At 35.7% G+C, this 14,098-nt stretch overlaps 1 pseudogene; it reads left to right on the top strand.

Annotated features, from left to right (window-relative positions):
* Positions 1 to 6,418: 6,418 nt before the first annotated feature.
* Positions 6,419 to 13,632, top strand: LOC120067590 (annotated as a pseudogene).
* Positions 13,633 to 14,098: the final 466 nt, after the last annotated feature.

Here is a 14,098-nt window from a genome sequence, read left to right as displayed (position 1 = left end):
ACAACTCTCAAGTTTATGTGCAGGTAGAGTCTTTGTCAAGGCATCAGATGCATTTTCAGAGGATAAAATTTTCTCAATTCTTACCTTTCCTTCTGCAATTACATTTCTTAGTTAATGGAACCTAACATCTAGATGATTGGTTCTTTCATGGTAGGTCTGATTCTTTGACCAAAAAAAAAAAAAAAAAAAAAAACAAACTACACTCTGACTATCACAAAAAATCACCAAATCATCCTTTAAGAAAATCTAAAATTCTTCAGCTAACTCATTAAGCTAGATAACTTCTTTAAATGCTTCAGTTAGAGCCATGTATTCAGCTTATGTGGTTGATAAAGCAACCACTGATTGTAAGGATGATTTCTAGCTCACTATGTTTCCAAATAACTTGAAAACTAAATCGAACAAAGACCTTCCCTTGTCTTTATCAGTTGCATAATCTGCATCCACAAAACCTGTGAAAACCTCTTGATTACTTAAGTGTTTAATATATAAAAACCCAAATGAAACGGTTCCTTTAACATATCTCAGGATCCACTTGACTACTTGTCAATGATAACTCCCTGGATTAGCCATATATCTACTAACAACATTTTAACAATGAGCTAAATCTTGTCTGGTACAAACCATAAGATACATGGGACTTACTTCAACATTTGCATATGGTACAACTTGCATTTGATCTTTGTCATCATCAGATTTAGGGACATGCTCAAGGGATAATTTAAAATGAGATGCAAGAGGTGTTGTAACTGATTTAGATTCATTCATTCTAAATTTTGTAAGCATCTTATGGCAGTATGCTTCTTAAGAAAGTCTCATATTACCAAGAAAGTCTCATATTACCAACATCTCTATCTGTATCAATTGTTATCTCTAGTATTTTCTTTGCAGGTCCAAGATCTTTCATGTCAAAGACCCTTTTTAAGTCATTTTTCAGCTTATTCACCACTTGTCTATCTATGCTTTCTACTAGTATATCATCAACATATAACAATAAGAAAACAAAATTACTTCCTACTTCATGTCTAAAGTACATACAATGATCCAACATACTTCTTTTAAAACTACACGACATAATGAATGAATCAAACTTAAGATACCATTGTTTAGGTGTTTGCTTTAGACCATACAAGGATTTCTTAAGAAGACATGCCTTATTTTCAATTCCTGCTTTTATAAATCTAGGTGGTTGATGCATATAGAGTTTCAAACAAGTCTCCATGTAAGAATGCTGTTTTGACATCCAGCTGGTCCAACTCCATGTTGTACTCAGTAACCAGTGATAATAGCATTCTCATGGAGGTGTGTTTCACTACAGGTGAAAAATTTTCGTTGTAGTCTACCTCTTATTTCTAATTGAACCCTTTAGCAACAAGCCTTGCTTTATTCCTTGTTGAATCTTTATTTTGAATGTCATGTTTGAGCTTGTATATCCACTTACATCCAAGCATCTTCTGCTTAAATGGTTTGCCCACCAATTCCCAAGTTTTATTATTGATCAAATAATCCATTTCTTCTTGCATTGCTCGCTGCCATTTGAGTTTCTCTTTAGAATTTATTGCTTCTTTGAATGGCAGTGGTTCATTATCAGGCTCTTCCAGCTCAGTACAGAATGCATAGTGAACTATATCAGCATCTACATACCTGGAAGGTGGCCTAATCTGCCTTCTTGGTTTGTCACTAGCTAGAGTATATGACTGAAGATCTTCTCCTTGAGAAATTTCTGCTTGAACTGTCTCCACCTGAGAGTTATCTTCTACATTTTCTTGATTTTCAGATTCGTTTGAAGTGTGGCTCGGTGTTTCAAATTCAATATAAGTTTCAAATGCTACCTCTAGCTCTTATGCAGTCTTATTCTCTTTGTTGGTCAATTCCATCTTGGTCTCATTAAAAGTTACATCCCTACTAATGATGCATTTCTCTTGTCCTTCTTCTACACACCATAGTTTATAGCCTTTTACATCTTTAGGGTAACCCAGAAAAAGGCACTTCTTAGCACGATTGTCTAACTTTCCCTCTTTGGAATGTGCATACGTAACACACCCAAAAGTCCTCAAGTTAGATAAGGATGTCCTATCCATATCTCCATGGGAGTTTTAAATTCTATAGCTGAGGAATGACTTCTATTAACAAGGTAAGTAGTTGTTTCCAATGCTTTCCCCAGAAAATTACTTGGTAGGTTAGCATTTGACATGAGACATCTTACCTTTTCCAACAGTGTATGATTCATCCTTTCGAACAGGCCACTTTGTTGAGGTGTTCCTTTCATTGTAAGGTGTCTTTGAATTCCATCTCTCTCACATAGGAGCTTCAATTCATTGCTAAAATATTCCAAGCCATTGTAAGTCCTCAGTGACTTTAACTTCTTGTCTGTTTGCTTTTCAACCAAATTCTTCCATTCAACAAATTTTCTATATGTTCTAGTTTTGCTTTTCAACAAATAGGTCCACACCCTTCTTGAATAGTCATCAACAATGGAGAGGAGAAAAACGTGTCCCTTCCATGGTAGGAGTTTATTCTAGACCACATAAATCGGAATGCACATATTCTAAGACAGATTTAGACTATGCAACCCTTTGCTGAATAAAACTCTAGTTGACTTGCCATAGATGATTGTTGGGATTGGTGTCCTAATTCTCTTGGTAGTCTCATAGTTTTTAAACACTCTGTAAACATATTGTTATTAATAAAATAAGTTTTATTTTATAAAAATTTATTCAATCCAATAAACTAAGATCCCAAGTTATTTTATGTAATTTAATCATGTATGTGGAGACATACAAGTGGATCATGCCTTAAGTAATGACCTAAATAGTCTGTAGTATAAGGATAAAGGAGGGATACCTTATCCTCGTAACACTACGAATACGGCCCGCTTTGTAGATGTTACAAGTGTTGTAAAGTGCTACAAATGGTCTGATCCTGACCATTCATGTGAAGATATGCGAGCAGAGGTATCCTATACAAAGAGTTTACATAAGACCGGACCATGAAATGATTCATCTCTTTATATAACGTCGTTCATAATTGAGACTTACATTTCACTAGGATGACCATAGGTGACATGACCTTAATCCTGAGTGAGATGGGAACTCCTACTAATGAGGGCGATCCTTTGATTTGCATGGGTGAGAGTGGCCAAATTGCTAACTCAACAAGCCTACCATTTTGGGGATTTTTCTGATTGGGGAGCTGGAAACTCAACTACACAAGACGGAATTCATTCATTCTCCGAAGTAGGGGTTAGTAGATAAATTGCTCTCTTAAGAGCTGATTTTGGGTCTTGAACATAGTGGTCGCACCCTCTCTTGGGAAGAGAGGACTTAGCCATAGAGAACTATGACTTATTATTCATTAGAGGATTCAATGGTACTTAAGTAGTTAAATATAACTATAGGGGAAAAATTTTAAATTGGCCCATCTATACTTACGAGCAATTTGTGAAGGGTCATCGCGTTGTTGATTGGTTATATCCAGTGGACATAGAAATATATCTTTAGTGAAAAGAGTGCAACTGTCGGTCTTTAGTGGAGTGACCAACAATTAATGGATGGTGGATCTCATGATTAAAGAGTTTAGTCAGTTATTCACGTACCATTGGAGCTTCAAGCTGCAGGTCCATAAGGTCTCCTTGGTAGCTCGATGGGTTCAAGTTGAGAATCAAATTTTGGGTCAGTTTGAAGTGTTCAAATTAACAAGAGAAAATTTGATTATATATGATATAATTAAATTTATTCAATTATATGTGATATAATTGATTTGATATATTAGATACATTAATTGGAGGAATTAATATAAATATGATTTATATTAAATACCATAAAATAGAAAAAGAACTATAGTTTATATGTTTCATATGATGAAATATTAAAACTATAGGTTATAAATAAAATATGATAAGTTGGTTGTTATATTTATTTATAATATATTAATTATGTGATAATTAATTAATATTTTTATTTAAGAACTGAATTGAGTTTGAGGTTATTGGCAGTTTTATGGTAACTGTGAGATAGAAAAAAAAATTGTTTTCCAAGTCGAGGTAGATGATTCATTGTATTGTTTCACAAAAGAAAAGACTATCGAGTAAAATAGTTTTACTAAACGATAGTATCTCACAACCTAAACGATCAAGTATCGAGTTTACTATACGATAGTTACTTGTTACTACACGATCGAGTAGCAAGTCTATATGATATGCTTCTTCTTACCACACGATCGAGTATCAAGTCTATACGATAGACTTCTTCATTCTCCCACTTACTCGATTGTCTACTCTCTCGTCTACCTTCTTCATTCCTCTATCCAAAGTTACAAAGAGCCCACAACTCCTGGATTCTCACACCGAGAATACCGAGGTAACTCTTGTGGTGTTGTTCTTTTTTCGTTCGAGGGTCGAGGATCGAGTTGCACTCGATAATAAACGAGGATTCTACAGTTCGTGTTTTTTGGCTGTTCTGATCATTGCATTTGAATTCATGTTGTTGAATGAGTTGTTGAATGATAGAGGGATTATGAAGAAAGAGTTGTTCAAAGGTTTGCATACTCTATCCCTTGTTCAATTAAAGAAGCATGCTTGTAATTTATTGTTTATGCATAATCTATTCTTTTAGACTGTAATTGTTTGTGTTCTTTCTCAATGAAATTTGGAACGATCCGCTTCCAGTCACTAGTTCTCTCTTTAGAGTTCCTTCATGTATATACGTAGGCTGATTTCTGAAGTTATTCCCAATAAGCCTTGCTTGAAAAGATGTTTTAAACCATTCTCACTAATATGCACCAACCTCTGAAGCCATATTCTTACTTCTATGTGATGTTTCTGTGAAGCAACTAATGAGGCACCAGTAACTGTATTTCCCTTCAAAACATCTAGTTGATGTCGAAGCTTTCCTCTAAGATTCACAATCACTCCTTTTATGACTTTAAGGTACCATTCTCAAGTCTACAAAAGTATTTTGCACTTTCAAATACTCCAAGAGAAATAATATTTCTCTTCAAATCAGGAACATACCTTACTAAACTGAGTTCCATGATCTGTGATCTGTCCATCAAACATTTTCACCAACACTGTTCTAATTCCTTCAACACTACATTCTTGATGATTTCCTATAAGAACCTTTCCCCATTGATCTCCTTAAACTATTGAAACCAATCCCAGTTTGGACTCATATGAAAAGAACATCCAGAGTCAAGAATCCATTCTAATTTGAACTTGCCATTCGAAATAGTAAGAACTTTAGCTTGTTGGCAGTTCTTTGTCACATTGACATTTTGAGTATCATCATCTTTTCTATTTTCATTTTTCCTTTTATTTTTCAGCTCAAAACAATTCCTCCTAATGTGAACTTCCTTATGGCAATAGAAGCACTTCTTCATTTTTCCTTGAGACTTTGATCTACCATGGTTTAAATTTTTGTTGGATTTCTTCTGACCTTCCCCTTGTCATTAAGGCTTCTGGTTCTTTCCTTTTAGCCTTCCTTAGTTTTAAGTCTCTTGATCGTAAGACATTTAACACAATGTCCATTGTGAGACTATCCCTGCCATACTTAATAGCCATTTTAATTTCATTATAAGAATCAGGCAGAGAATTCAATAATATTATGGCCCTATTCTCATCAGACATAGTTTCACCAATATTGCTAAGATCCAACAAAACTCGATTATACTCATCTAGATTATATTCTAGATCTTTAGTTGGATCCATTTTAAAACCAAAGAGCCTTTCCTTGATATACAATTTATTAGTGAGTGATTTTTTCAAATAAATTGCAATCAAATTGTTTCCATACCTCAATTGCAATATTTGCATCATTCACGTGTCTCAAAATGTTGTCTACAAGATACAAAATGATAGTGCTGTAGGCTATTTCCTTCATCTCAATAATTTCTTCTAGCTTCATGAATGTCGACAGGTCTATCTGCTTATCCAGAGCTTTTGCCATTTTCTATTGAACAAGTAGGCCATTCATCTTCTTCTTTCACAGAGCGAAATCACCCTTTCCATCGAATCTTTCAATCTGAAACTTAACTTCCATGGGCTCCAATTTCAACTTCTCTCCAGGCATCCGAGTATCGAAAGCTCTGATACCAAACTGTTGACTTAAGCTATACTAACTAACGTTTCAGCTTAGTGATGTAGCAGAAGAAGTACTCAAATAAAAATAAAAGAAGAAGAGAAGAAAGAACAAACAACACAGAAATTATAGTGGTTCAATCTCAAGGTGAGATTTACATCTGTTGTGAAAGGTTTCTCAATCTTCTTTACTGATATTCATAACAGGATTATAGAGGAATTCTTTTTGGAAGAGGAAATACAAAGTTCGTTATCACAACAACAAGAAGAAAACACTTAAATAGCCAGTGTTTCGAAGTTTGCATACTCATACTCAATCCTCGTTCCTCGATAGCATCTTACTCGATGCTCGATCGCTCGTTTACTCACTTACTCATTGCTCATTGCTCACCTGAAAGCTTGCACGCTTACAACCTTACTCGATTACTCGTTGCACGCTTACTTGCTTCCTCGATGCATGTTTACTCGCCTCCTCGATGTTCCCCTGAGTACTCGCTCAACCGATCATTTAATTACATCAAGGGAAACACTTCAGGTGGGACCACTTTACGCATGATAAAATCCCTGGAAGGAGAAACAAATTCAGGTAACATATCTCAACCAATCAACCAATATCATGCTACCTTCTGTAACAGATTTAGTGGAGGAATATTTTTCTTCCATCTCATTTACAAAAAGCTTTAAGATAGGCCTAATAAAACAGTACCAATACTCTTTCTCTACAGACTACAAAGAGTATACAAAGCCCAATAAGAAGCCAAATTAATTTCCTGAAAAATAAGACAGGCCCACTTAATATAAAAAAGATCCAAAATGTATTAGGTTAGCAAAAACCACAATAATAGTTCATCGTTACTAGTATTGTAGTCTTTTTCAATACCTAGAATTTACAGTTCTAAAATCAAATTCTTAAATCAAGGCTAAGAAGGCTGAGATTGAGATTGAGACTATTGTTGACGTTGTTATTGCTATTGTTGTGGAGACTTTCCCTGTTTCCTTCTTTTCCTTCTTTTTTTGGAGGTTTTTGTTCATTACCTTTGTTGCTGGTATTCTTTATCTCTTCGATCTCTCATTCACAATTGTGCTATCATCATCTATTACTTTTTGTATAAACTTTCTACTTATCTCTTTTCCTTCAGCAGCCTAAAATAATGGTAATAAGAAAGAATGTTAGTGATATAAATATTAGAATGGAAAACTATCTATCATGATAACAACAACTATTTACATCTAACATAATGTTAACAAACAAACTGATTTATCAAAAATCTATCACTATCTACCATTGATAGATAGCGATAGTGGTTTATCATTGTCTATCAGAGTATCATAAAAAATGCAAAGCTCTTATCCAAAAACACCTTAGGCCAGATCCAATCTAGTTCCATCATCAAAAAGAAGAAAAACAGAAAAAAAAAGTTGGTAAACAGATCATTTCTAGTATTCTCCCTTGTTCTATAAGAGACTTGAATATTACACAACTCAAGTTCATAAAGTTAACAAGAACCAACATACAAATAAATAAGCCAAAAGAAACAAACCTCATATCCAAAACCAAATCGAAATATCTACAGAGTAATCTAATCCCTAAAAACTTGAAAACAAATTCAATTTTCACCCAAACCTCAGATCCCATTAACAGAAACTTCAGTGAACCCAAAATTTTTCAATAAAACTATCAACAATATATCAGTATAAATAATCTATTAGTATCTACCATTGATGACAGTGATAGACCACTATCATATTCTATCAATATCTATCACTACCTATTAAATTTAGCAAGAACACTATTATGATATCAACAACTATCTACAAAAATCTAGAAAACTATGACTTTCTATCAACCTTTAGAACTATTTACCTTGTTTTACTTGGTTGTTTTATTTTAGTTTTTACTCTTTCATTCTTTTCATTCCCATTTTCTTAATCAGTGTCTTCTCAACAACTTGCTCTTCCTGAACATGCACCTTTTCCTCAACAGGTTGCAAAAAATATATTTTAAGTAATAATTAGAAGAAAAACAGTGATTATATTTGCATGTTCAATATAATACATGTTAACTATATTTACCTTGTTCTCATTTTTAATTTTTGATCCTCTCCCTTCTTTGATTTTCTTCTTTATCAAATTCAGATTCAAATTCATGAAACTTAGCTTCCTATAAGAGAGTACAAAATTTTAAAAATTAAAAAAAAAAAAACTTTAGAAAATAATGTGTCACTTACCTTGTTCTTCTCAGCATCATTAATCTACAGTTTCACTATTTAATTTCCTCTACATCTACAGTTTCACCTTCAATCTCCTGCAACAAAACAATGAGTTATTGTTTTCTGTCTTTCTTCAATACCTCAGTAAGAATAGAGTTAAATAAAACAAAACCCATAAATGCAAAAGGGAAAAAATCATATCTCAACCCCCAAAAATCTCAGAACCCCAAAATTCAGTTTAACTATCATTTCATAGTGTCTATACATTTACCTTACTCTTCTCAGTATCATCATCATTAGTTTCCATTACATCTTCACCTTCAATATCCTACCACAAAACAATTTGTTATTGTTTCCTGTCTAAGATAGACACCGATAGCAGTCCATCACTGTCTATATCGTGATACACAATAATGAACTTCTATCAGTATCTATCATAGGGAAAATTAAAAGGATATTGTACTTTTAGAAACTATTTAGGAAAATATTGTTGTTTTCAAACTATTTATAAAAATATTGTTGTTTTAAAATAAGCTCGAGATTGAAAATTCCTTTTTTTGAACCCTCGGCCTTCCTTTTTTTTTTAGGAAATATTGTTGTTTTCAAACGGATTCTGTCATCTCAGCAAGTCTGACTAAATAACGAGCTAATGAATCTCCTTCTTTTTGCCACTGAACTTCCCAATCAAATTCGAGAGCGAGATTATGAGACACGCGAGAGTTTGCGAGAGCAGATTTTGATAGAGAGCGAGAATACCGTACAAATTTTCCTTTTTTTTTTCCTTTTTAATTGTTATACATATCCACCTTCTCTTTTCTAATCCTTTTCTTTTTTTAAAAAAAAAAAATCCATTTTATTAAAAAAAATCTAAATAATTTATTATTTTATATTCTTATTATTTTAATTTAAAATCTAAAAAGAATAAATTAAAAAAATAATAACTCATAAAAATAAAAAAAATGTAAATTAAATATCTCATTTATATAAAAATAATTACAAAAATCAATGTGTCCCACAAGGCGGACGTCGTCGATTTCGAGCTGGTTGTCGTCGTCGAATTCAAACTTGAGGTTGCTCGGGTTCTTCTTGATGTAGCTCTGGTACCTCTGCAAGCGCTTCATAATATAAATATTCATTTTGCTCTCCACAACCCCGACCATGTCCATGCACGTATGAAGATGAAGAACCAGCCTCTGAGTCATAATGTCCTGAACCAAATGCTGGCATCATCATCATCGGACTAACATAATTAGTTTGACTCTGCGTCTGCGTCATAGGGGCAACTCTTCCACATTATGTGCAACATCATCAAACTCATCCTCTTCCCGAATAGGTCCTCTACATCTAGGAGCTGGTGGAGGAACAATAGATATATCGTACATATAATGAATTTCCTCCATATAGCTTTGGTTGTCACTATATATAGCAAGAACCTGGTTCAGATCATTGCAACCTCACGGAGTCTACTGTTATTTGATCTCTGTGAATTATAAAACAATAAGACAATATTTAAAATAAATTTAAATTAAAAAATTAGATAATATTTATTCATTTACCAGATGACCCACAGCTGCTCCCGGACGAGTGACGTAGCGCCTTGTGATATTATTATACCATGAATATATTCTGGAGTGACATCTGTATCAAACTGTTCAAGAGAAACCCCCACTGCAACAAACCTTGCACGATAGTGCCATCGCACTACCAAATGTGCAACTTTTTCGGACCAATCTCCAGTCCTTAGGTCAATATCATGCATTACGGGTTCAGTATTACAAGGCGATGGGATATCCTGCTGAAAACCGAATTGTCTCATCACCCTGTCAGGAAGATGCCACTCACCAATGTGAAAACATATGAAAGGACTCATCGCCCGCCATATATTTTAACCATTCACAAAAATTAGGCAAAGTGTGCACAATAACTTTGTACGGCTCCCAAATAACCTGAAACACAAAATATTATATTATACCATATTAAAGATAAATACAATAAAAATGTGAATAAAATAATCAATTAGGTTTAGTGTAATGTACCTTTCAGGTTGAAGCAGATCAAACATGTATCTATACTGGTTGATTACATGTGTGACTGTCCTAGTCACACAAATTTTGTCTCTGCACCTAAATTTTTAAATTGATAATTTAGAATTTAAATTAACTAGATCAGTGATATAAAAATTAAATTGAATTAAAACAACATACCGAGAACCGTAGGCTCGTCCAACTAACTGAGCGTCATTAACATGATGTAGCTATGGAGCCAATGTTGGAAATCGTTCCCAAGCCCATAGTTGTAAAAGTATGACAGGCCCAGCTATCTCTCAAAACTCAGGTCTTGTTGCTTTACATAGTTGTCTATACAACCATGCCATGCATGCTCCACCCCACGAATACCACCCCGCATCATGGAGGTTAGCTAACAGTGGCAAGAACATCAAGTGAACAAAATGACTTGATTTATCTGAAAACAGACTTCCACCCATCATTTGTAGTATATATGCTCGTGCATATCTTATGACGGTTTCCTCGTCTGTATCATTTATGAGCTCACGAAATTGTGTTCCTAACCATATTAAACTGCACAACGTTTCACATGTCTTTCGGCAATGAATTTTATTCCTTCAATTTGGACCCTGGTTCAATTGAACCCAAAATTTGACTTAATTTGATCCAAAGATCAAAAACCATACCCAAAAATTAATTAATTGGACCCAAGTGCAAGGTTAATGACCAAACTAGCCAAGCCACATAAGAACCATGGAAAACACTATAATATGGGTCTTTGGACCAAGGACTAAAAGTCTAAAACTCTGAAGATCGAAGCTCTCAAGCTCTGATGATCAAAATTTCAAGCTCTGATGATCAAAGCTCTTCAAGTCTTGAAGAACTGAAAATTGAAGTTCTCAAGCTCTTGAGATTGAAGACATGATTTTTTCTTATTTAAATATAAGAAACATGATTTTTTCTCGTCATAACATTTTAAAAAACCTCTCTCAATATATCAACTGTATTAATATTTTCATATATACTGTTATGTTTTTCTATCATATGTTCATTAGTTTAAAAATCAGTCTTTTATTTAAAATCATTCAACTAATAGTGCATCTGAATCAAAACATAAATTTTGATTTTGTAAAACTTCAATTGTGTCTATCATAATTAAGTTTTAGGAAGATTAATTAAATCGTATACATATATATTCAACCTTTTTTACCATTGAGTAATTCAATTATACAATAACCATTAAAATCTCAGAAAAATTCATCCGATGAGAATAACTTCAAATATATAACGCCCCAAGTACATCTCAACATCAATTTTGTGATGAGTAAATTTGACCATTGATATCGAGACTTTCATCTCTAATTTTGTCAGCTTAAAATAATCATAAAGAAATATGTTTATACTATAAATTTTATATATCTCATACATGCATTATAAAATATTATTAGTAATTGGCATGTTGTAATTTGTGTTTATTTAAATAGTAATATCAAATATATCTAACATGATCTAATCATCATGAATTGAACTAAAAAGAGGATGAGTTCAATCCATCATGTAAGGCCTCGAATGCTCAAATATTGAAAAGAAAAAATTGATTACATGATACACATAAAAGTCGATTGTATACATTTGGAGTTCGCTTTTTAAGTTCAGAGACTTATTATATATTGAAAATAGATAGACGAATTAGAAATTTTATAAAAGTTGAAGAAAGTTTAGGAAGTTGTAAGGTGTAAGTTTAAGAGAATGAATATAAAAAAGTAATTGGGAATAAAAAATCAATGAATGGGAAGCGAAAAAAAGAAAAAAAGAAAAAGTTTAATTCCATTTGACGAAGCTATGGTCTATGGATCCTAAAGAAGCAAAAAAGTGCGGAAGACCAGAAACAAACAGAAGCCAAAAAAGGGAGCACAATGAATTGGCATAACCCGAAAATAAATTTCAATCCACATATCCATTTTCAACCAAATTGACGAACGAACCAAAAAAGGGAAAGAAGGTAGTTTTAAAAGGGGAAAGTGGGGTCCCATAATCCCACACAGCGACAACCCATTTCACATGGCTTCTCTTCACAGAAAGCAAGCTTATTCATGCCTGCTTTCTCTTCCTCTTCCTTTTCTTCTCTCTGCCATCTCTCTCCGTCTTGTCACTGAAGCCGAAGCTTGTATCTCACTCGTCGTCAACTCTTGGCTCTCAAAGAACACGATTCACTCCAGATGACTACAAATACAACTTGACATTCCTGACACTTTTCCAAATGAGGAGTTGGAGAAGGCTTATGTAGCCCTTCAGGCTTGGAAATTGGCCATCTATTCCGACCCCCAGAACATTACCGCCCAATTGGAGTTGGCCAGCGATGTCTGTTCTTACAACGGCGTCTTCTGTGCTCCGGCGCTCGATGACCCAAATATCGAGGTTGTGGCTGGCATTGATTTGAACCATGGTGCATTGCAGGGTACTTGCCGCCGGAAATCTTGGCCTTATGACCGATTTGGCTCTCTTCCATATCAACTCCAACAGGTTCTGTGGAATCATTCCTCCAGCTTTCCAAGCTCGTTCTCATGTTTGAGTTCGATGTCACAACACAACCGCTTCGTCGGCCATTTTCCTCTTGTCGTCCTTGAATGGCCCAGTGCTAAAGTTCCTTGATCTCAGGTACACTGACTTCGAAGGGAGAAATCCCTCCACACTCTTCACCAAGGAGTTCGGATGCCATCTTCTTAAACAACAACAGATTCACTCCTTTGATCCCCGAAACCATCGGAAACTCCACCGTCCTCCGTTGTCTCCTTCGCCCAACAACGAATTCCACGCTGCATTCCCAACACCATTTGGCCACATGTCCAACCTCAACCAGATCCTCTTCATCGGCAACAAGCTCGGCGGCTGTTTCCCACCTGAGATCGGAAAACTCATCAATCTCACTGTATTCGATGCCAGCGCCAATGGCTTCAATCGGACACTTGCCTGAATCTTATCGAGCCTTCAAAACTTGGAGATTATCTGACGTTAGTAACAATGAACTGAGGGGCTCTGTTTCTGGAGGCTTTGCAAAGTTGCCCAAAATTGGCTAACTTCATTTCTCCTTTAATTATTTTGATGGAGAAGATGCGGCGTGTGTTGAATCTAAGGGATCTGAGAAGCACTATGATGAGTTCAAAATTGTTTGGCAAATCGACCGGAGCAAAGAGATGCAAATAAATGTAGCGTTGTCTTGAAGAAATCAGTGGACTGTGGAAACTGTGGTGGGTCGGGTTCTCCCGAGGTGCCGATGACTCCTGAGGATCCATTTGATCAATCTCCATCGCCGAGACAGAATGGCCTCCACCACCTCCGGTGACCTCTCCACCGGACTCGATCGACACCTCTGTCCCAGAAGTTGGAACTCCACCTTCTCCAAGTGAGACCTCCGTTCCATCATTAGCACCTCCCCGTTCCGTCCTCACACCTACAGTTGGAGCACCAGTTCCATCCCTGGCTGAATCTCCCGAACCACCAGTTCACTCACCACCACTCCACGTTCACTCACCGGCTCACCAGTCCATTCCCGCCACCAACCAGTCCATTCTCCTCCCCCACAGTTCATTCCCACCACCCCCTGTCCATTCTCCTCCACCACCGGTTCACTCTCCTCCACCACCTGTCCACTCTCCTCCCACCTGTCCACTCCCCACCACCCCCTGTCCACTCTCCTCCACCCCCTGTCCACTCCCCACCACCCCCTGTCCACTCCCCACCCCCCCTGTCCACTCTCCTCCACCACCGGTCCATTCTCCCCCACCACCGGTCCACTCTCCCACCACCAA

Source organism: Benincasa hispida, chromosome 12 (assembly GCF_009727055.1).
Source record: "Benincasa hispida cultivar B227 chromosome 12, ASM972705v1, whole genome shotgun sequence".
NCBI classification, from domain to species: domain Eukaryota; kingdom Viridiplantae; phylum Streptophyta; class Magnoliopsida; order Cucurbitales; family Cucurbitaceae; genus Benincasa; species Benincasa hispida.
The sequence above is the reverse complement of the archived record's forward strand: the minus strand, read 5'-3'. Positions and strand labels throughout refer to the sequence as shown.